Source organism: Fukomys damarensis, unplaced genomic scaffold (genome assembly GCF_012274545.1).
Source record: "Fukomys damarensis isolate Sample0158 unplaced genomic scaffold, DMR_v1.0_HiC HiC_scaffold_1, whole genome shotgun sequence".
Classification (NCBI taxonomy): Eukaryota; Metazoa; Chordata; class Mammalia; order Rodentia; family Bathyergidae; genus Fukomys; species Fukomys damarensis.
Genome location: NW_022900913.1, coordinates 31,147,992 through 31,171,644, shown reverse-complemented (window position 1 = coordinate 31,171,644; position 23,653 = coordinate 31,147,992). Strand labels below are relative to the sequence as shown.

Sequence of the window (23,653 nt, the reverse complement as noted above, 5' to 3'; positions counted from 1 at the left end):
TCTCCTGCTCTCCCTTTAACCCCTCCACCCCTCCCTACTTATGAAGACTTTGTTTCTGTTTTTTCCTTTTCCCATATTTATTCCTTTCCCTTCTTTCCTTTTTCTGCACCTCCTAATTCCCTTTCTCCTTTGGACCTTTTATTCTTATGTCAAATTATCTATTATACATTTTGATCCTTATTTGCACTTCCAGTTTCTCACATCAGAGAAACTATTTGATATTTACACATGTGTGTACTATTTTACTTAAGAGTATGGCCACAATGTGCATCCATTTAGCTGGAAACATCTCTAGTTGGTCATTCTTTATGGCTGAATAGTAGTCTAATTTATTTTAAAAAACACATCTTTTTTGTCTAGTCTTCAGTTGATGGGCAATTGGGCTGTTTCCATGTTTTAGATACTACAAACTGTGCCCCTATAATCATGGGTACACATATATCACTACAGTATGATTCTTTTAATTCTTTTGGGAAGACACCTATCAGAGAAATAGCTGGGTCAAATGGGACCTCTAATCCTAGTTTTTTGAAGTATCTCCATACTGATTTCCATAGAGGTTGCATCTCTCAAATGATCAATGATACTGACCATTATTTATTTATTTGCCATTTGTAATTTTTTTATCTGAAAAGTGTGTATTCATTTCAGATGCCCATTTTTGGATTAAGCCTTTAAATTCGGGGTCTGATATTTTTGTTCTTTATTCTATATAGTATTCCTTCAACTGAGGAACAGCTGACAAAAATTTTTTCCCACATTGTGGGTTGTCTTTTCAATTTATTGGTGATTTGTTCTTCTTTTTTTGTTTTGCTTTGTTCGCTGTGTAGAAAGCTTTTCAATGAGATGAGATCCCAATTGTTGATTTTTTTTTGTAGTATTTTCCATGTGGTCAAGATTTTGTTCATAAGTCTTTGCTTACATCGATGTCTTCAAGAGTTCTATCTATTCTCTCTTCCAGCAGATTTAGTGTTTGTTTTAATATTTAGATCTTTGTTGCATTTTTATTTTGGTTTAGTCCATGGTGAGAGACATGGGTCTAATTCTAGTCTTCAGCATGTGGAAAGCCAGTTTTTCTAGCACCATTTATTAAAGAGGCTATCTTTCTTCCAGTGAAGGTGTTTAGATTCTTTGTCAAAGATAGGGTCGCTGAGTGTGTTTGGAGTTGTTTCTGCATCTTCTGATCTTTTCTGTTTATTCTCAGGTCTGCTGTTCCCCCCACCCCCGCTGCCAGTACCAGACTGTTTTTATCACAGTAGCTCTGTAATGTAATCTCAAGTCAAGATTGTGATGGTCCCTTCCTTGCCTTTGCTGTCCCAAAGTGCTTTCACTATTCTAGTTCTCTTCTTGTCCCAAATGAATTTTAAGATTATTTTCTCTAATTCTCTGAAGATGTTATTGGTATGTGATCAGGATTGAATTAATTCTGCACAACAACAGTGGCCATTTTTACTATGTTGGTTCTTCCTACTCAAGAGCAAGGGATATTTTTCCATTTTTTTAATATCCGCTTCAATCCCTTTTTCAAAACACTGCAGTTTTCAGTGTAAAGATCTTTTACTTCCTTTTTTAGATTGATTCCTATGCATTTCATTTTCTTGGATGCTACTGTGAAAGGTTTCAATTCCCAAATTTCTCTCTCTCTCAGGGAATTTCTTTGTATATAGAAATGCTATTGAGTTTTGAGTGTTGATTTTGTGTCTAGCTCTGTGACTAAATTTGTTATTAAATTTAGAAGTCTTTTGGTGGAGTTTTTGGGGTCTTCTACATAGAGCATCATGTCTTCTGTAAATAATGCTAATATAACTTCTTTCTTTCCCTCCTTATTCCTTTTATTTATTTTTCTTGTGTGATTGCTCTGGCTAATGTTTCCAGAACTATGTTGAAAAAAGTGATAGTGAACATACTTGCCTTGTTATTGATTTTAGCATGAATAATTTCAGTTTTTTACAATTTAGTATGATGTTGGCTCTTGGTTTGTCATAGATAGGTTTTATAAGATAAAAATCATTTATTCTAACTTTCTGGGGATTTTATCATGAATAAGTGTTTTACATTATCGCTGCTTTTTCTGCATCTTTGGAGATGATCATGTTATTTTTTTCCTTTGCTCTGTTGATGTGGTGCACTACAGTTATTGATTTGCATAAATTGAACCATTCTTGCATTCCCTGGGATGAATCCTACTTGGTCACCACATACCATTTGTCCTTGTTTTATGAGAATCTCACTAAGTTGCTAGACCAATGAGGGTAGGCTCAAACTTGTGATCCTCCTGCCTCAGTCTTCGGAGTGCTGGGATTATAGCTGTGTGTCACCGTGCCCAGATTAACTACCCAATTTCTTTTAGGACATAATAGAAGTTTCTTCATAATTTGGAAGCAAATTATATTCCTTATTTCCCATTAATGTTCAATTCTTACCTCATATATAGTCTTCATATAGTCTAACATATAAGTCTTAAAATACCATGATCATCCTCATTTCTGGACCTTTAAGTAAGAAGTTTCTCTGCTTGGATTATCCCTCCTCTTCACCTTCCTTTTTCTGATCCTTAACTTAGGTACCACTTATGCCAGAAAATCCTTCCTATTCAAACTCTTTATTCACTATTCATTTACTCTTTCAGAACACACATTATAGAAATTTATGATTAGCAAGGTGGCTATTTATTTTAGTCTCCCTTGGATCATACTCACCTTTAACCCCCCTGAAGTGTGAGGACCACAATATCTAGTTCAATATTATGTCCCCACTGGTAAGCTCAGTGGCTGCATGTACGGCATATACTAAACAAAGTCACAATGAAGAAAGAACTTGTATTGAATAAGGAAAATGAAATTAAGCTACTCATTCACAAAACAAATGCAACAGTTTATGAGTATAAAATTGGCATGATGGGAACATATAGAAGATTGTAACTTTTAGTTAGAATCATGATAAATATCAACACCTAAAAAGTGATTAGAAAGGATCACCTCAGTCTTACTGGGACTTGCTTTGATGGAAAAGGAAGATTTGCCATTTCTACGATATTTAGGGTAAACTTTGATTTAAGTTTTTCTGTGCAACACACATGGAAAGAAATATTTGAAAGCTAGTGATTTGAAGACACAAGATGATAAAACCTCAAAACCTTTCTTTACAATAATGGTGAAAATAGTTGGAGCCAATAGAAAAGATACCTATTGAAGATAATATGAGTAACAGCAACTCTTTGACCAGATCTCTTAGGAAAAAGATATTTGCCTCATGTGGCTCACAGGTTGGAACTGTAAGAATGTGTCTATGTAGCAGTTGAACATTTCTCACAATAAAGAGAAATTCTATATTAGCTAGAAATTTGGAAAAAGCTTTCAGAGGTAATGATATTCATGTTATTAGAGGTATACAAGACTAATAAGTAAGAATAAAGGCTACCAAGGGTTCAAACAGCATGATAGTTCATCACTATTCAAAAAATGAAGGTTTATGGTACGCTAGAGGTGAACAATGGAGGAAGTTAGTTCCATGACCCACAAAGATGATATCACAAACAACATAAACATGTCTAAATTACATCAGGGTTAGGATTAAAAAAAAACATAGACCATAGTAGCACTATCCTTCTTACAAGAGGAACTATGAAGAGTAAAATGGATCCAAAAGCAGACTTGTGCTATTGTGGTAACATTAATAAATTTAGAGTTGCTGCTTCCCAAATGGAGTACTAAATCCCAAAGTGTTTCCTGGCTTTCGTCTAACATGTATACAGTTCTATTTTAGATGGCAAAAGTGGTGAAATTGACCAAACTCAAGTAAAAGGAAAATGTCCTTCCTACATCTAGGCGTCCCAGATACGGGGAGAGGAGCCTGAGTGAGAAACTTTATGGCTAAGCCCATATAACTTTGCAGCAATTCTTTCAAATCTGCAGATGGTGAAATGGCACTGAGAGGTATCCTTGAATTAGAAGGAAAGTTCCTGGATAAGTTGGCTCCCAGGTTACTCATACAGACTTACTTTAGATGTTTTCTTTCAGATACATGCCATACCTCCTAGACAGAATCAACCTTCAGTATTCTGGAAGGATTTCCTTGAAACAATCTTCTCCCTATAAACCCTGTGTACAGGAAAATCAATCTGTGCAAACATTTTTGTTTCCAAATTGTCTTAGTTAATTTTTTTGTTGCTGTAGCAAAATATCCAACACCCGGAGCTTAAGGAAAGAGGAGTTTATTTTGTCTCACAGTTTGTAGAGGTTTCTGTCTGTAGTCAGCTGGTTCCCTCAGGGGGAACATGACAGGAGGGCATAACAGAGGAGAAAACAGCTCTTGGCATGGCAACAGGATGCAGAGTGAAGGATAAAAGGTGGAAATAGACCCCTTCCGGCCACGCCCCCAGTGACCCACTCCCTCCAACCAGGCTTCACCTCCCAAATCATATTTAGCTATAAACTCGGTAGGGGACTTATCCACATCCCCATGATCCAGTCACCTCCTCAAAGTCTCACTTATGAGTGCGTGAGGCTTTACAGGGACACCTACATATAGACCGTTACATTCTGCCTCTGGCCCTCAAAAGACTCACGTGCCTTCCTTTGTTCAAAATGTATTTTGTCCATGTTGAAGGGCTGGGGATTTACCTCAGTGGCACCATACCTGCCTCTCAAGAGCAAGTTCAACCCCTGGTACCAAAAGAAAAAAAAAAGTGCTGAAATCCTAACAGTTTCAGCATTACTGAAAAGTCCAGGTCCAGAGTCTCCTCTGAGATTTAAGGCAAACCTTAGCTGTGAGCCCTTTTAAAAATGAAAAGAAAGTTGAACACTGTTGACATACAAATTCAGAAGACAAACATTGCATTCCAAAGAGGAGAAACAGGAGAAGAGAAAAGAATGGGACAAGAGCAAGATATAGATATAACAGAGCAAATATTAAATCCCACAGTTCCATGTTCATCACTCAGAGCAATCTGGTGAGATGTGAAATCTAGAAAGCTTAAGCCAAGCTGCCCCTATGGCACAGCAGGTGGTTGCAGCCTTGGATTTTTCTCCCAGGTTGGCTGTGCCCACTCTTTGCAAATTTCCTCAGCTGGTCCACATTCCTGGCTTTTCTACCACCCTGGGGTCTCCACCTCACCTGCAGCTTCACTCTTCTGGTTTCACACCCTGCCCTCTCAGGAGCACACTGCCTGGCCTCCCGAACCTTCTGCAATCTGGGTGAAAGTTTCCCTGATCTCACAACTCTTACACTCTGCATGCATGTAAAATCAGGACCATGTGGATGACCCAATGTCTGTCACCAGCTCAGACAGTAGCTGAGCTCTTTTGCTTTTTTCCAGTGTTTGCAGAGACCTCTGAGTCCCTGTATGCTGAACATGGTAAAATGTCTCCCAGGGAGTCAATTCCCATTCCTGAAGCTACTTAGGGACTCTCTTCTCAAACCAAAGTTGTTCACTTTTGCAATTTTGAGACTGCAAAAAATGGAGCCTTGCTGGTTCCTTCTGTTCTCTCGAGACTTTTTTTTTTTTTGTATTGTCCAGATCCAAAATACTTGGCTTCTTTTTAATACTAATCTTTTTAGCAACCAAGAGCTCCTCTGCTCCATCCTTACATGCCCAAACTTTACAAGTGCTTCCCTTTGGACCAAACTCAAAACTTTTAAAATCATTCAGCTGTGCCATTTGCTCCTAAAAATCCACATATATCTCTAAAAACCTCTAAAAGTACCCATGCCATAGCCCCAATATTAGGCTGCCTTGAAATTTCCTCTGCCAGATTAATTAGTCCTCTTCCTTTAATCTCAACCTCCTGAAAAATCTCTGGACATAAGCAAAATCAGACAAATTGTCTGCCAGAGCATGACACACAGGGCCTGGAGTCCTTCTTCCCGACTGACGCAGTTTGAGTCTAGTATTTTCAGACTTCATTATTGTCAACATTCTGTTCTTCCAATCTCTGTCCAGCATCTCCCATCAAGCTCAGCTCACAGCATTTTTGGGCTGGATCCCAATCAGAATCTCCAAACCTTTCTCTACTCCTCCAGCAGGCAGATCTAAAGACTTATGTATCACAGAGTATAACAGTACTGATCCTACTTCTCTGAAACCAAAATCTGTCCTTGACACTTTCATTCACTGTTGAGATAAAACATCCAATACCCACAATTTAAGGAAGTAAATGTTTATTTGGCTCACAGATTGCATAGGTTTCAGTCTGTAGACGGTTCTAAAGCGGGATGGCGTGGCATTAGGCATGGCAAGAAAATCAGCTCATTCAAAGATGGCAGGAAACAGAGGGAAGGACCAAAGGAAGAGAGAGGGAGATATATCCTTCCAGGTCACACCACAGTGACCCACCTCCTCCAAGCTGGCTTTGCCTCCCAAATGACATGTAGCTATAAACTCATCATTGAGCTAATCCACTGATGAGAATCATGCCCCCATGATTCAGTCACCTCCCCCAAAGTCCGCCTATGAGTGCACAAGGCTTTGGGGTGGGAGTATAGATATAAACCATAACACAGATATATCTAGGAAAGGTGACTCCTGACGAACTTCTTTCAGTGTGTTCATTACACTGTGTGCATATATTTATTGGCTTCAAATGTGACAGTCAGTTTTGGTACATGGAAAGAAAGGGGTCATTACTATGAAGGAAAGTGTGTGAAAAAGTAGCATGCAGATAACAGTTTGTCCTTCAGAATTCCCTTAAGGAAGTACTGTTGCTGGAAAGTGGCTAAAACACTTCTGTGAGGGAATGTTTGGATTACATTTTTACTTTGTTTTTATAAAATTTATCCAGAGTCTACATAGATTATGAATTCTTTGATCTCTTCTAAGTAAAAAGGCATACAGTGCCCTATCTATGTGCCAAGTTTGTGTTTGTTAGAAACCACACTTAATAATTTGGCAGTCTTCATGCTAAACCAAGCAGAAAGATTTCCCATTTTTAATGAAATAGCCACAAAAGTCAACACCCTGTTCTTTAGCATCCATTAACATGTAACAAAATAATAAAAACTCTGTTGGAATGATGAGAAAGTACTCGACATATTTTAATCTGGTAGCTAATATAATTTCAATAACATATTTTATGGTTTATTTAATACAAAAGAACAAGATGACAACTATTTATTGAAAATCAATATTATTCTTAAGAATTTAAGGAAAATATAATGTATGTATAAGAAATTGACCCTACCCCAAAGAGCTGGTAATTTGGTGGATGAGAAAAGAAAAATGTATAAAACTGTTATTGTACTCCAGACAAGACAAGTTAAAGAAAGTACTTTCCCTTACTCTTGTTCAGGATCTGTCAGCTTATTCTTTACACAACACTTTGAATCTGTCCCTTTCTCTTTTAGTGGAAGCCACCAATTACAACTCACACAAACCATATTCTTTTAATTGGCCCATCTTGCTCTTTCCAAATGAATCCCACATTGTAATAAACTGGTCCTTCTAAAGCAAACCCAATTAAACTACTGCTTCAAGGGATTTTCATCACACTTATAATAGAAGGCACATCCCCAGCACGCCGACCAAGCCCAGCAGGAGCTTGCTCTGGCCACCCTTCCAGCCTCCTCTTGGATATACTTTCCTTCCCCTCTTCTTGTTTGGAAGAGTTGACATTTCAAAATACACTGCGGCTAAAAATTAAGTATAGTCAGAAAAGATTATTCATTTACTAACGCTGCTTTATAATGAAGCTGAACAGAAACATGAAGAGATATTTGTTTTTATTATATAGTTGACCTTCCTTAGGGAGATTGCACTGTGTAGTTTGAGAAGATCTACCCTAGAGGCCAAGAGTGGCTCAAACTAGTCTGCTTCAATACATGAAATGTTTCTGCTTACTCCTTCAGAATTTGTTTGTGCCACCTCTTCCTCTGGCCACTGTTGCAAAAGCTAGCCCACTGCTCCTTGGCTCGGTTTCACTCAGGTGCCACCTGATAGCACCTCTCTCAGACTCACTGGGTACTCTACCTGTGATGTGGGCATCTCCACTGCCACAGAGATGTGGTTGTGACTCAGGAGGGGAGTTAATCCTTTTGAGCCTGTCCTTAACCAGTGGGACCAGGGGCTGATGGATGAATTCTTTGTCTTCTATCTCCTGGGTTGGCAGGCCCTGAGAAAACCACATTGGATCAAGTTCCAGCAATTTGTAATGGGTTACTGGGTTACAAATTCTTTGTCTGTCTGTCTGTCTTTCTTTCTTTCTTCCTTTTTTTCTTCCACACCCTGTATTTTCTGCTTGCAAATAAATTATCTATAAAGAAGCTTTAGTCCAAAGTTCTCATTTCAGAAATCTAGAGCTAAAACAACCCTTAAAATCAAGCAGGAGTTACTCAAATGATAGAATGCTAAGAGTACTCAGATGAAGTTGTAACCCTAAATGGCACCAAAGTGATATATGGATAGTGCAAGTTATCATCATTGCAATCAGTCTTTGTTACAGAAATAAGTCTCTTTGGGGTCAATGGCTACTGGGAGGAAAAACTGAAGTCAGATTGCTCATACAGCCCCATGCGTACCTACCAAAAAGAACAGGCAGGGCAGAGCTCCTTAACAACTGGAGGATCCTGAGGACTATGGACAGAGCATAAATTGAAGAGACCCAGTGTCAAACACACCCTTGTCACGTGGTAAACTTTGTCTGGAGTCTGTACATAGTACAGAAGCATAAAGCCTGACATTCTTCCTTTTTTTTGTCTAACTGGCTACTAGTCAAGCACTTGCAGCTTTTTTCAAATTTGCAAATACCTTAATAGTTTCATAACTTGCTAAAATCAACATGTAGGTTTGTCACCTGCATGGTAAAAACAGAAGCTTGTCATAGGAGAAGGGACTGTGAATTCATTGAGGTCAGTGAAATAAAACACCACCTATTTTACCCAGACTGAAAAAAAAAGAGAGAAGCATAGGCTGATAGGCTACTGTGCACTTAGCCCTCTGCCATACACAGAATCAAGAGACAGAAGGAGGAAGAAGGGAGGATAGAAGAAGGGAATGAAAAAAGAATTAAGATACTTTATCTGTATGTACCAGCTAGCCACAAGGAATGTAATTTTTATGTACTGCAAACATGCACTAACAACAACAACAACAACAACAACAACAACAACAACAAAAAGGAAACAAAAAGAATTGTCTATCTGATTTGCTTACTATCTTCTCTAGAATAAAAGCTTCTTAATGACTAATGGCAGTATTTTTTTTTCTTTTTGCTTAATGACACCTTAGCTTTCAATAAATATGTAATAAATGAATACACAGAAAAGAAAAAAAAAAGATTCAGGGTGCTCCAAGGGATTTTGTATTTGAGAGACTGAGACTCTGGGAAGATGAGAGGCCATGCAAAGTGCAGAAAGCAAGGCCTTTTGACTGTTGTCTTTTCTTTCATTCGGGTGCCTCTTCAAAAGGAAAATGAGTGAGGCAGGGGTGCTGGTAAGCGCAAATGTACGTCAAAGTAGTATGTCCTAGCCTGAGAGTTTCTGTTTTCCTTCTTGTGTAAAAGGCTTTGTTTTATGTTTCCTTCACACAGCTGTTCTTTCTCCTATTTCCTGCCCTTGCTTGCTGGACGTGAGCTTTTGTTTTGTTTTATACATGTATATATATAATTATATCAAATAATCTATATCACCTATTCTGTTCAGCAAATACTTTGCTCTGAAGCTCTAACTTTTCCAAAAATATTTTTAAAAGTCAACACACTGTGTTCCTGGATTGCCTTAACTCTGCTCTGACGCAGTGTGAGGAAGATCCCTCTGCTGAGACACAGGGCTCACTTGGTTCCAGCAGACTTGCACCTGCATCTCAGCTTAGGCTAATAGATGTTTTTTAATTGCTCAGCTGTCTTTTCTTTCTTTTATTATCTTTTCTTTAAAACATTTGATATTCTGAGCACTTTGAATGCCTCCTGCAATGTGCTTTTTCTTAGGTAAATATGACGTTTTAAAATACTTCTGTTAAATATTTATGAGTAGATTTAATATATTCTCATGCTATGGGAAACAGTGATGGAACCAAATTTTCCCATTAATATTACGTAGCTAGTTAACCTAAGGGGGCCCGGTAGTTCAAAGCTTACATAAATATTAACTTCAATCCTGTACATCTAGGGCTTCCTGTTGTTAGTTTAACCCACAGTATAATAACTTGGCTCCCCCGAGGCACATAATTAGGAACCACTTTAGTTTTAAAATCAGTTCAGAACTCTTGAATTGTTTCTTAGACTCTTTCCATTCTTGGCTCACTGGTTCTGGCTTTTTTGCCATTTATTATTATTATTAATTATTATTATTATATAAATATGTATGTGAAATGGATTAGAATATAGAGTTGAGTATTTATGACCATTGCAGTTTTTATTCAATTTGCTGAATGCATTTTGACTGATTCAAGTAAAACTCCAACTTTCAGAGCCAGCAAATATTTTGTAAATGTCCTTTCCAAACAGAAACGTTAGCAGAATCTGTAATGAACTGACCAGAGCATCAGTTTTGATTTTACTCTAAATGGAAAACAACAGATCTTTGTATACTCTAAGGAGACTAATCAAACAAATGAATACTTATTACTCAGTAGAAGTTGTTGATAAATATGGGAAGTATTCTAGAACAAAAACAAAAGCATATAAAACATGTTATTTTCATATTATTTCCTGATGAATGATTGATTCAATAAGCATCCCCAAATCCTGTCTCCTGGCCTCTCTTTATAGAATTAGCCAAATATTTGTTTCTACAGCTGCTCTTGCTTTCCTGATAAAAGGGACTATCACGCTTAGCATTACCACTGTGTCTTTCATCCAACCACAATAAAGGAAAATTACTTCCAGAGAGTTTACAATTAAAGAAAAATATTCTATTTGTTTAATCCACTATTAGTTGAATTTTCTGTTATTGTATATATTTAAACACATCCAAACTGTTAGATGTACATTCAACACCTACACTGCTAGGTCCAGAGAACATAGTAATGTTAATCCCTAAAGACCTTTGAACTCTATAGGCTATTGTGAAAAAGGAAGTTACAGATGACAATAATTCCACTTAGTAAGGGAATAGTACTATTCCAAGTATTATATGTATGAATATTACTTAATTTAATAACATTAATTAGTTTTTCATCAATTATGACAAAAAGGCAGCTCAGATTTCCTCTTTAATCTTTAAGTATTTTTTTCCATTAAGTTTATTGGAACATTTTGGGTATGCAATACAGTTACATTCATCATTGAGATCTTGTTTTCATAACATATTTTTGTTCTTAATTTTTCCCCATTCCATTCCCCTGCCCTCCCTTCATATTCTCTACCCTTCCCTATTCACAAAGACTTGTTTTCATTTTTTTCTTGTGTATTTTTCTATTCCCTCATCAAGTATTTTTTATTAGTAGATGTTTGCGAAACATTCGTCTTACAATCATCTCGGGACGCGGGTACCTGTTCACAGTACAGCTTTCTTCCTTTTTTAATCCCTTTCTCATCATGCCCTCTCTGTGTTACTTTTCTCTTGTTGCTAACACAAAAATGCCTGACACCAGAAGTTGGAAGGAAAGGGATTTATTTGGCTTGCAGTTTGTAGAGATTTCAGTCCAGCCAGCTCCAAGGCAGGGATGACAAAGAGGCATGACGGAGCAGAAACAACATGGCACACACAAGGCAGCAAAGGTAACAAGAGAGAGTTACCAGCACCCTTCTGCCGCTCTTATTCAGATTACTGGGATTAGGGCGATGCCAAACTAATCATTCTCACGTAGTGGTTGAGTAATCACAACTCCTTAACCCCAGCATCACACCTTCCAGATTCTACTACCTCTGAAAAAGAAAGCCCCACCTCGTCCACATGGGGCTTTGGAGGGACATCTAAACACAAGCCATGACATCTTCCCTCACTCTACTTCTAAATTCCCCTTTCCCCATTTTCTTTCCTATTGATATTAATCTTAATTCATGCTTACATTCTTTAGTTACTTTTCTCGTTGATGATACAAAATATCTTATACCCACAGTTAAAGGAGGAACAGTTTATTTGGCTCCCAATTTGTAGAGGTTTCAGTCCATAATCAGCTGGCTCCAAGGCAGGGTGGCATGGCAGAGAGGAATCACAAAGGAGAAACAGTTCATGGGAAAGCAAGGCAGGCAGAAGGCAGCCAGCAGTGAAGTGGTCAAGAAGCAAGCAACTACAGCAGTCCTCTTTCTGACCTTTATAATTCTTTTCAGGCTTCCCACCCTAAGGGAGAGTAGCACTCACACCCAGGGAGGGACTTCCCATTATCCTTTCACAGATCTATGCCAAACCAATCAATGGGCTAATTTAGTAATTTTACACCCTGGATCCCAGCATCACACATTCTACATCCAGCCACCTCTGAAGAGCCCCACCTGTGACTTTGTCAGGCTTTAGGAGGACATGTAGACACAAGCCATAACACATTCATTGAGGTTCTTAGGGTCCTGCACATGGCATATCTGTATTCTACTTAGTTCTCCTTCTGCTCCCCGTCACAATTGCCCTTAGTCTGCCATTGCCCTTCCCATGTGCAAGAGATCATCCCTTCCTCTCTTTGTATCCATCCTCTATTGTTTTCTTTATTCATTGTCTTTTTGTTGTTTGCTTATATGTTTATGGTGCAACACAATTTTCTAAAGACTGTTTTGATTGTGGGGAAGTGCCAAGAAGACTCATTCCTTTTGATTATATCGGCAATTAGGGAAAATAATATGTTAGGTTACAAGTTGAAATCAAGATACTCTAATTGAGAAGATTGATAACTTCAAGTATTAATATATTTCAGTATCTTACCAATTTGTCTTTTCCCACCATGATTTGAATAAAAGTGAAGTGTGAGCTAGCTTGATTTCTTCTAACTTGGATTATTGCAGTCAGTCACACTGATGAATATACAGATGTGAATCATTCATTACCTCCACTTTAGTAGAAAGTAGAAATATAAGAGGCAGAAATTCACCTGTAACCTTTAAAACCAACATAAAATTCTGTTAGAATTAACACCATATGTATAAGTATATTTTACTTTGGTATCCATTCCTTTTTATCTATCCAGAGGAGAGAACACTCAAAGATCTTTTTAAAAATGGGTGATAAAAAGATATAGCAATAATGCTCATTATCCAGAGGTCAGGTTGGAAAATTTATTGAACTCTTTATCCACTGCATCCTTCCCTTTAATTAATATCAACCTAGGAACCACAGAAACTGACAAGAACATACATTTGCACAGGACCCACTCCATGGCCACAAACTAGGTGGCTTAAACCACAGACATGTGATGTCATACCATTTTGGAGGCTGGAAGTCCAAGGTTAAGATGCCAACAGGGTTGACTCCTTTTGGGTCTGTGCAGGTGAATCTCTTCTATACCTCTCTCTAGCTTCTGGGAGTTTCCTGATAACCTTTGGCATTCCTTTACTTCAAGATGAATCACCTTGAGTTTTGTCAGTATCTTCTCATGTCTGTCTCCCACCTATAAGTCTATATTGTGTCTAGATTTTCCCTTTTGTAAGAACACAAACCACATTGGAATAGGTCCCACCCTAATTATTTCATATTCATTTAATCATCTGCAATCATAAGTTTCCAAATAAGATTACATTTGCAAGTATTGGGGGGAAAAGCAAGTATTGGGGCTGAGGACTTCAAAATGTTTTGGGAGACAAGACTCAATCTATTGTGTTAGATAGACTAAATGTGACAGATGGCTTTAAACAAAATCTTGAAAGAACAAGTTCACATCCTGTCTTAGTTACTTTCTTTCTCATTTCTGGGCCAAAATACCCAGCACTCAAAGTTGAAGGGAGAAAGATTTATTTGGCATAGAGTTCATAGAGATTTCAGTCCATAATCAGCTGGCTCCAAGGCCAGGTGTCATAAGGTCAAAAGTTCATGGCAGTGAAAGCAACAGGGGAACTTAATAGTGTCTTTCTGTCCCTTTTATCTCATTCAGACTACTTATGGCAGGTAGCATTCATACCTTTAACCAGTGCCCTTAAGCCTGGCCCCACCATGAGTCAACCACACACTCTACATTCAGCCACCTCTGAAAAAGCATGAGGCTTTGGTGAGACATCTAAGCACAAGCCATGACACATCCTTCAAAAAAGAATTTACAAATTTCCAGGTAATTGCAATCTTTTCTCAAGTTTGTGCCTTCAGACTTGAAGTCTTTAGAAAGTAATGTGATTATTCCTCAATTTATCTGGTGAAAATTTTAGAAAGGAGATAAGAAAACTAAAGAGTGATCACCTTGCCAGGCCAGGTGGCACAAACCTGTATTCTCAATACTCACAGCTGAGGCAGGAGGATCACTTGGAGTTTGAGGCCATCCTGGGCTACACATAGTACTGCAAGGCCAGTCTGAATTACAGAGTGAGACCTTGTCTTAGGAAAAAAAAAAAAAAAGAGTGATGACTGAAACTAAACAAAACTAGAAATGGTGGGTGTAATAGTTAAAACTTGGAAACAGCCCATTTTCCCATCATTTGGAAACTAGATAAAGAAGATGTGGTTTTTCTATAAAATGGAGTACTACTCGGCCACAAAGAATGAGAAATTAGGTTCATTCATAGGAAAATGAATACATTTTGAGGATATTCTCCTAAGTGAAATACATAAGTCACACATTTGTAAATACCGAATAGTTTCTCTGGTGTGAAAAACTATAATAGCACATAAGATCCTAATGAGATAATTGACAATGTGAAATAGGAAGAAAAGGGCTAAAGGTGTAGGGAAAGTGGGAAGGGTAGGGGAAAGGTAATAAGGGAAAAGAAAAAAATAGGAGAAACTGAAAAAATGGAAATAAAGTGTTTGTAAATGGGGAGGGGAGGAGGTGCTAAAGGGAGGGCAGGGACAAGGGGAAAAAATGAGAACCAGGACCTGTCATGTAGAGGTACAAGATCCCAATGATGAATGCAACTGTACTGTATACCTAGCAGGTAGCAATAAAAATGAGAGGGGAAAAAAAAGAAATAGTGGGTGAGCGAAGTTTTAAAAGCCACTGCAAACATAGAAATATTTTACAGTAGAGTATGAATCGAGCCAATATATTAAGCAAAAGACAGAGGAAGAATTCAATCTGGAGGAAATTGTAATATTACCAAACATCATAAGAAAAACCTTCAAGCCTACTTCATACTATAGAATAATTCAATAAATATATGAATTTTAAAGAAAACAAGTTTGAAGATAAGGTTATTAAAAACAGCAGAGGAATATTGAAAATATCCTGTTATAGAAGACAAAGATCAAGAATCACAGAGGCAGCTAGTTGTAGTGGCTCATGGCTATAATCCGAGCACTAACTTAATGCACCCTTTTTGTAGAATAAGTGTGTGGGTTTCCAGTAGTGGGAAAAGGAGACTATGAGACAGAGACATAGGACACACTCAGGAGTGGAGCGCAGGTGCTCAGAGAAATGAGATGTGATGCCTTTGAACCAGAATTGGGTACGTTTAAGGAGGCGTTTTCAAGATGTGTGATGTAGGATGTGTATTCTCACTTCCTGTCAGATTATTAATGCAAGCCATCTATGTGGGTTTGAAATTGTGATATATTGCCCACCAATATTACTGCTTCCAAAAGATGGAGGAAATGAAATTTACAGGTGAAAAGGGCAGGTTAAGAGCCCAAATTTACATACTTATTGTAAAAATTTTTGAGTGAGTTTCCTGGAAGGGGAGAAAAAGACTTGAACAACTTTGTGTCCTGCAGCTGCATTTTTCTTAAAAATACAATTTTGAAATTTCAATATCCCCATCTTTACTTCAGATTCACACAACTTTCCATAATCATTTCAAGTCAGAAAATAATTTATGCTTTAAAAAGTCTCAGAAACAGTATCAGAAGAAATTTATAGATAGTCATATTATTCTTCATGTATTAAGAATTAGAAACATGAAAGTATGAAAAAAGTGAGAGAAAATACCATCCAGGATTCTTTCTTGCAATAAATTAAAAGGAAATTAATAAGAGATTGTCTTTATTAAAAGACGAGTGTTGAACAATTGAATGTAGAACTAAGAATAGTCAAGGCACCCATATTCAGAGAACAATTACTTAAAATAAGTATAACAATGATCAGTAACAGTAATAATGAACAGGTTTGGGAATTGGTAGAGGAAGATGGGAAAAATACATTAACTTCCCTTGCTTCCAAAGCAGAGACACAACTAACAGTTTTTTGAAAAGAATAAAAAATAAATTTTGTTTCTCAAGTGTCTATTTTTCATTCTTTTTAGGGTCATTTTAATAGCTGCCACCTCCTAAAACAAACAGAAAGGAATCTGAGCTTCGTTGCTTCCTTCATGTTCTGTTCAGTGCTTTATTTTCTTAGCAAAATATAATATAAATAAATTTTAACAAATTTTATTAAAAATATCATGCAAGATATGACCTTGTTTTTACAAAAGTGCTTTGTCTGTACTTTCATCCTATTTACACAGAGATACTTGGAATATTAATGTCTGCCTAATATCTACTGTGATTATTTCTAGGAAAGAAATGTGGAAAGTGTTTGACATTGTATCTTTCTGCATTGTTGCAATTTCTTGCTTGATTATGTTGTATTAGGGTAATAAAAAGTTACCTTTGAAATAATAACAACATCCATTTGTATAGAAAGCTGGACAGTTGAAAATACACAAATGCTACTAACACCTCTCTGTCCTTACTCATTTCAACAGTCACACTCTTTTCCCCCATTAGTTCAATATCTTTATGAGCTTTGAATTTTTTGAGTGAGTTTATTATTAGAATATTTACTTGTAACTCATGCATACATAATTACATTAACTTATAACTTATGCATTATATTTTATATTCTTAGGCATGGTTTCACTTTGAAAGAGTACATATTCTTCATTTCTTTGGGGAGATAGTTACCTGAAATTTTTGAGTCTTATTTTTATACTTATTTCTGTTACATCAATAAGAAGTATTGCCAGTCTTTTGTTCAGTAAGGGTATAATCTCATAAACTAGTAGTTTGCTTCTACAAGCCTGTCATTTTATCATGAATGATACTTCTGGAAAGATTACACAAATAAAATAGGTTGTAATTTTAAAGAAATACTGTAAGAAATGTCTCTGATTATATAAACAGAAAGAATTGTCAAATATTCTACTACTTTCCCAAACTAAGTGTTATAACTCCTCTACCTTGTCTATTTGTAGTTTTCTTTCTAATTTTGCTGATTTTTCAACTTTTAGGCAAATGTTTAATTAGCTCTGGTTCAATTAGAGTTGATACAATGTTCAAAAATATGAGCGTGACAATACAAAATCTTACACTTCTTTTCCATTGGCTACAGATCTTGAGACCTGTCCTTAGGGAACTGTAGGTACATAGGAAATTAGTTTCTATTATTATTGATAAGCTGGCCACATAGGAACCTGATTACCCTATCGATCAGTGTTAGATAAAGTCTTCCATGCCTTGGATTTTCCAAGATGCATAATTAACAAACAAACCTGTGTATCTGAAGCACACAAAGCTTCATCTCAACGTAGAGAAGTGATTCAAGAAAAAGGGTAGGCTGTATCCAATTAGATTTTACCTTTTCCCATATCCACACACACACATACGTCAATACACATATCACAAAAAAAATGAACTTACAGAAACTGTAGACCTACCTCTTAAAACCCTTAAGACTTATGCCTCTGATTCCCTTCTAATTCAACATGTATTCATTGACACGCTCTATGTGAGGGAGGATATTTGCCATGTGTAAAGTTTTGAATAAGTGATGTATCACAAGACTAGTTTTTTGGAAGAAACAGGACAGGAAAAGTAACAATGGAGTAAATGACAAAGCGTATTTCTAGATAAAGCCTCAGTTGGGTCAAAGTGGAAGAATGACTTGATGGCATAAGCATAGCTATATCCACAAAGCAAAGAGAAATGTAGCAACAGAAGAGTAAAGAAGGGTTCAGTTGAGCAGTTGCTGTGGAGGCGAATTTTATATCCACAGAAATGCTCAACTTGTTATAGGGATATTGTGCAAAGGTGAAGGTGACATATTTAGGTAGAATAGCAATGCAAATACAGAATGCAGTGGCACATTACTGGTCACATGAAAGTTGAAAAAAATCATCCTTAGTTTTTCATTTAGTAAACAGGATAATATGAATAAGTAGATAGCAATGATATGAGGAAAACAACAAATGAAAAGTGATGAAATTTCAAAGGACATGTGGTGGGTACTCTGACATAGCATTTGTATCCTAGCTGGAAATGAGAGACATAGTCTCTTCACTACAGAAAGAAATATTTCATTGAGGAGCCCCTATAGGTTTGTCTCAAGTGAAGAGAACCACATCACTCCAAGACATGCCATCTTGGAAGGTTGCCCACAAATGAAGATATAAATGCTGCAGGCTTTTCTCAACCCGAGTTCACCATAAAGTTATAAGAAGCCTGAGAGTGTAGAGCATTAGTTCAACTTCTGCTCCTGCTCGATTCTCTCTCTAGTCTTCCCTATCACAGGTGCTAATCTCAAGAATCCTTTTATAAATCACTACATGTCAATAGTTGTTTCAGTCTGCTTTCTGAGAAACTTATTCTGTAAAACTTTAAATCATAAATGGTCTATTTGGGAATTGAGTCAATGAATGGTTGGCAATTGCATCTCAATCGCTAGCAGCAAGTGATACACAGGTAAACCATGAGAGAAGACAGCATTATAATTGTTAAAATGTCCACCAGTGGTGAACAGGGATTGGAATGGGGTGAGAAAATATTCATTAGCTGGGGTGATATATCAAGCTTTTGAGAAATATGAGAAAACTAGTGTCTATAGGGATAAAGAAATTTACTATTGTTCAACATCACTGATCTGCTGAAACAGCATAGAAGAAAAATATTTTGAATGGAGCAATTAATAGTGACAGACTGGGTTTATGGACGCCGGTAGGGTTGCTGCTGTACAATGGAGGCAGATAAAGTGTATTTGAGACTAGATAATATTTTTAGTTCTCTTGATATCTACTTAGTCTATTTTGACAGTAAATACACAATTATATTAATCCTACCTACCTGTTATAGCTTGTATCTAGATGTCCCCTCAAAGCCTCATGTGCTCATTGGTAGGGCTTTTGGAGCTGGCCTAAGCTACAGTGTGTGATACTGGATTAAGGGTGTGTAGTACTGATTGGTTTAGAATAGTTCTGAGTGTGAATAATGAGAAGGCGCATCTTGGGTGTAAGTGGTACCACTGCAAAGGCTCGTAGCTTGGATGGTGCAAAAGGGAAAGGAAGGCGGTTCACTTGCTGCTCGCTGCCTCCTACCTGTCCTGCCATCAACTGTTTCTTTTTTGTGTTGCTCTTTTGCCATGCCACCTGCCTTGGAACCAGTGATCTGTAGACTGAAACCTCTACAAACTGTGAGCCAAGATAAATCTTTAATTTTTTAACTTGTGTCAGGTATTTCATCTCAGCAATGAGAAAATAACTATAACTCTCTTCCATTATGAAAAATATGTTCCTTTAGAAGCCAAACAATCCATATATAATTTTTAACATTTTTCCATTACTTTTTTGTTTGAGAAATGTCTACTCATTTCGGATAAAATTCATGTAAAATTCTAATTTGATCTAAATACTTATCTATATTAATTTGGTCAAATATTACATATATCTGGTTCTTAGGAAGCTTGATAGTTGATATCCAAGCCTTTTATTAGCCTTGTTCATATAAAATGCATATTAGCCATTATTCTAAGAAAAGGAAGCCACCATTTTCACATTTTCAAAAATGTAGTGTTCCATGCTCTAAAGAAAACACAAGCTAAGGCCAGGAATTTAGCTCAGTGGTTCCACTGCCTGCCTTGCAGCAGATGCAAGGTCCCGAATTCAATCCCCAGTACAAAAAAAAAAAAAATTCAATCCCCAGAAAAAAAAAAAAAAAAAAAGCATAAGCTAGAAGCAAGCTCCGTCTGTCATAAAATAAAAAGGTAATGGGACACATGAATACTATTCAACAAAAAGGAATGACTTACACGAAACATGGATGTATATGGAAATGTTTAGTAAGTGAAGCCTTATGCATAGATATACTATATGATTCCACTTATATGCAACTCCATAATAGATAAAACTGTTGGTGAGAAAAAGATGAAAAAATAGTTGCTGCTGGTTTTCATGTACAGACATCAACTAAGAAGGCATCAGGACAAGTTTCTGGGGAGAAGATAATATTCTTTATCCTAACAAAGATTTGGATTACAAACTTCATTATATTTATCAAAATGCGTCACATGTAGCATTTAATATTTGTGAAAGTCACTAACTAACTGTCAATTAAAAAAGAGAACCACATACAAATATTGAACCTCAGGGGATGAAATGCATGATGAAGCTAGAGATGAAAGGTGGAGATATCTGCATCTTTCTTTAAAATACTTCAAAAATCAGATAAATTGACAAATGCTTTCCATACAATATTTATGGTATAAATAAAATATAGCAAAATATAAGTTTTATAATACAAGCTTATATAAATCAGTTATTTTTTGAATTTTAACTTATTAGTGTATGTGTGCAGTACATAATGCTCCCATTTCTTGTGGGGAGTTGGTATGTGTACATATCAAACCTTAATTCCTTTTTCATTCCCTTTCTCTTTCCTACCTCCTCCTTCCACCCATCTCTTGGTTCTTTTCTTTCCTTTCTACTTTCTTTTTTTTAAATACATGTTTGCAGTACATATTTATGTTCCTGTATGGAGCTAGATTTATTTATAATTAAACATAGGACAAAAGGAATACATGAAATTTTAAACATCTTATGGTGACTGTATTCAATAGCCTTCCAATTTTAAATTTGTTGACTCAATATATTCTGTGTAGTAGGAGAGGATAATTTTATTCTTTTTCCTTTTTTAAATTAACTTTATTGGTACATTTTAAGTATACAGTATAATGACATTTATCATTGGAAATTTGTGCCTTTGCATAATCTATCTTGGCTCTTATTTATTCCCCATTCCCCTGCCCTCCCTTAAACCCCTCCATGCCTCCCTATTTACTAAGACTTTGTTTCCCTTTTTCCCTTTTCTCATATTAATTCCACTCCCTTCTTTTTTCCCCCCATCTTTCCCACTTCCCCTTCCCCTCTGGACCTTTTCTTCCTATTTCACATTATCTATTATGCATTTTGAACCTTATTTACACTTTCAGTTTCTTACAGCAGAGAAAATATTCAGTATTTATACATATGTCTGTCCTATTTATTTCATTTATCTCCTCAATGTGCATTCATTTAGCTATAAATGTCCTCAGTTTCTCATTCTTTATGGCAGAGCTGTACTCCACTTTATTAAAAACACACATAGAAAAGATAATTTTCCAATGACAAATAGAAAACTACGGCATGATTCAGGAAAATTTTAAAGAGCTAGAAAAAAATCGCTTCTCGGCCTTTTGGCTAAGATCAAGTGTAAAGAGCTACAAAATACTGGATTGGCATGGAGTTAAGTTTGATTTTTAACCCTAAAGCAATAAATTTTAGGGCATATTTTATTTTATTATTTAAAATAAGATTGACATTTAAGTGTGTAAAATGTCAAAGTTGAAAGAGACCTTAAGAATCATCTAATCTCTTTATTTTTATTGTGTGTGTGTGTGTGTGTGTGTGTGAATTTTTTGTTTTGTTTTTGAAACAGGGCTAATCTTGAACTCACTATATAGCCCAGACTGGCCTTGAACTCCAGGTGATCCTCCTGTTTCAGCCTCCCAGTGCTGGGATTACAGGCATGCACCACCACATCCTGCTCTTTTGGTTTTAAAGATCTGAAACCTGAGCCCAAAAAAGGCAACAAGTTTACTGTAGGTCAGAGCTAATAAAAGCAGTACTGTTTACCAAAAATCTTGAAGCATTTAACTCTCTTCCCTTTGAAGTTTTTATCAAACTGACCTGAGAATGAGTAAGAAAACCATCTAGAATGTTTAGACACACGTCGGAGAAATGGGAATAACCAAAGCTCACCTTAGAAACTTACAGAAAATACAAAGCACTGTGAGTTGTTCACTCAACTGTGAAAAACTAAATACCATTTGTTATTTTCAATTCCTGTGCAATAAATCAGAGATACATAATTCATGTGAGTAGATTTCATCAGGAGAGTGCACTTTTGGCTCAGATTTGATTATCCTTTATGTTCTATAAAATATTCATGATGGAGAAGTGTATACTAAAGAAGAACAAGTGAGAGAAAACATTTTGATAGTTATGAAGTTCACTAAAAATCAAATAAAGAATTTGCAAATTATATTTTTATATAGTTCACAGATATTCAGAATGCAACAAATATAAAATATAAAAGGGATGAATTTGAAATTTTATCAAAGTAAAACATTAAGCTGAATATCATTAATAGGACAAAAACGATGCATATGTATGTGAAATATCTAATCAAGAATTTTCTAGGAAATTTTCATCTTATGTGTTTTCAAAATATTTCATTTAAAAATAAATTTCAATATCCATCAAGTACATAAAACCACAACATTTGCCATATTTTGGAATTAGAGAAAAGGCTGAAAAACAAAAGATGTTTGACGCTGAGTTTCCTCATAATAAATTTCTCATAACATTATAAAAATAAAATCTTAGAAATTGCAAAAATATATAACAAATTCTGAGAGCTCTAAGGAACACTATTTGTTCCTTTGCTAAATACAAGCTTCATTATTTAACTTCAAAGCGGCTGCATGAGTGGAGAAAATAATAAGTTTCTATGTCATTGTCCAGCTTTGGGGGGAATTTTTATTTTCTTAATTGATTTGCTCTTCAAAATATCAAAAGAGAGAGCAAATGTTATTCTCCTTATTTCATATCTCAAATAATTCTGGCTCAATTAATTATCTCATATAAAGTACATCTCTCTCTGCCTCATACCTATTCATAGGAACATACTGTTAATCATTAATATGCTCTGTGAATAAGCTGCTAATGTGTGTGTGTGTGTGTGTGTGTGTGTGTGTGTGTGTGTGTGTAGGGATCGAAGCTAGTGCCTTTTTACTGAGCTATCTCCTATCCCTTTTAATTTTTCTTTTTAATTTGGAGACAGAGTCTCACTAACTCACAAAATGACCAGGGCTGGGCTCAATATGATCCTCTTTCATCAGCCTCTCAAAATTACAGACATGCTCCACCATGCCCTGCCAGTTTGGACTATTTTATAAGAAGGATATCTAAATCAAATGGCTTCATGTAAGATGAAAGCAGTTGCAGCATAAAGAGAAGTGCATTGTGGAAGAAATTTTGAGTGGGTAGTCTCCCTAGTCTTCGGGAAACACTGTCCATACATAGGAATTACTTTTTATACGTCAAACCCTATTGTAGACCTGGGACCACAAAAAACAAAATGCTATGAAACACCTTTCGCTAAGTGAGGAGTTTGGTTTTTCTCTCCAGGTCTGTATTTTGGTTTCATCAAAGGGATAGAATAACCCATTGGGTTTTTATAAGTATGTATAATTCACAAGACAGAAAAGCCAAATGTATGCTGCCCAGTTAGAAAACCATTAGTCAAAACAAGAGAATTAAGGACCTGATTTGAGGCTGCTGCAGGTATAGCATTTTCTTAATCCTGGCTTCTTAATTAATTCATTAATTAAACCTTCTTAATTCTTTTTTTTTTTTTTTTTTTT

General features: G+C 36.3%; 1 long non-coding RNA gene and 1 pseudogene across 2 annotated transcripts in view; both read left to right on the top strand.

Annotated features, from left to right (window-relative positions):
- LOC104850709 overlaps positions 1–23,653 on the top strand; it is a 49,259-nt gene that overhangs the window by 8,216 nt on the left and 17,390 nt on the right. The gene's annotated exons all lie outside the window — the stretch shown is intronic.
- Positions 21,406–21,567, top strand: LOC117285564 (annotated as a pseudogene).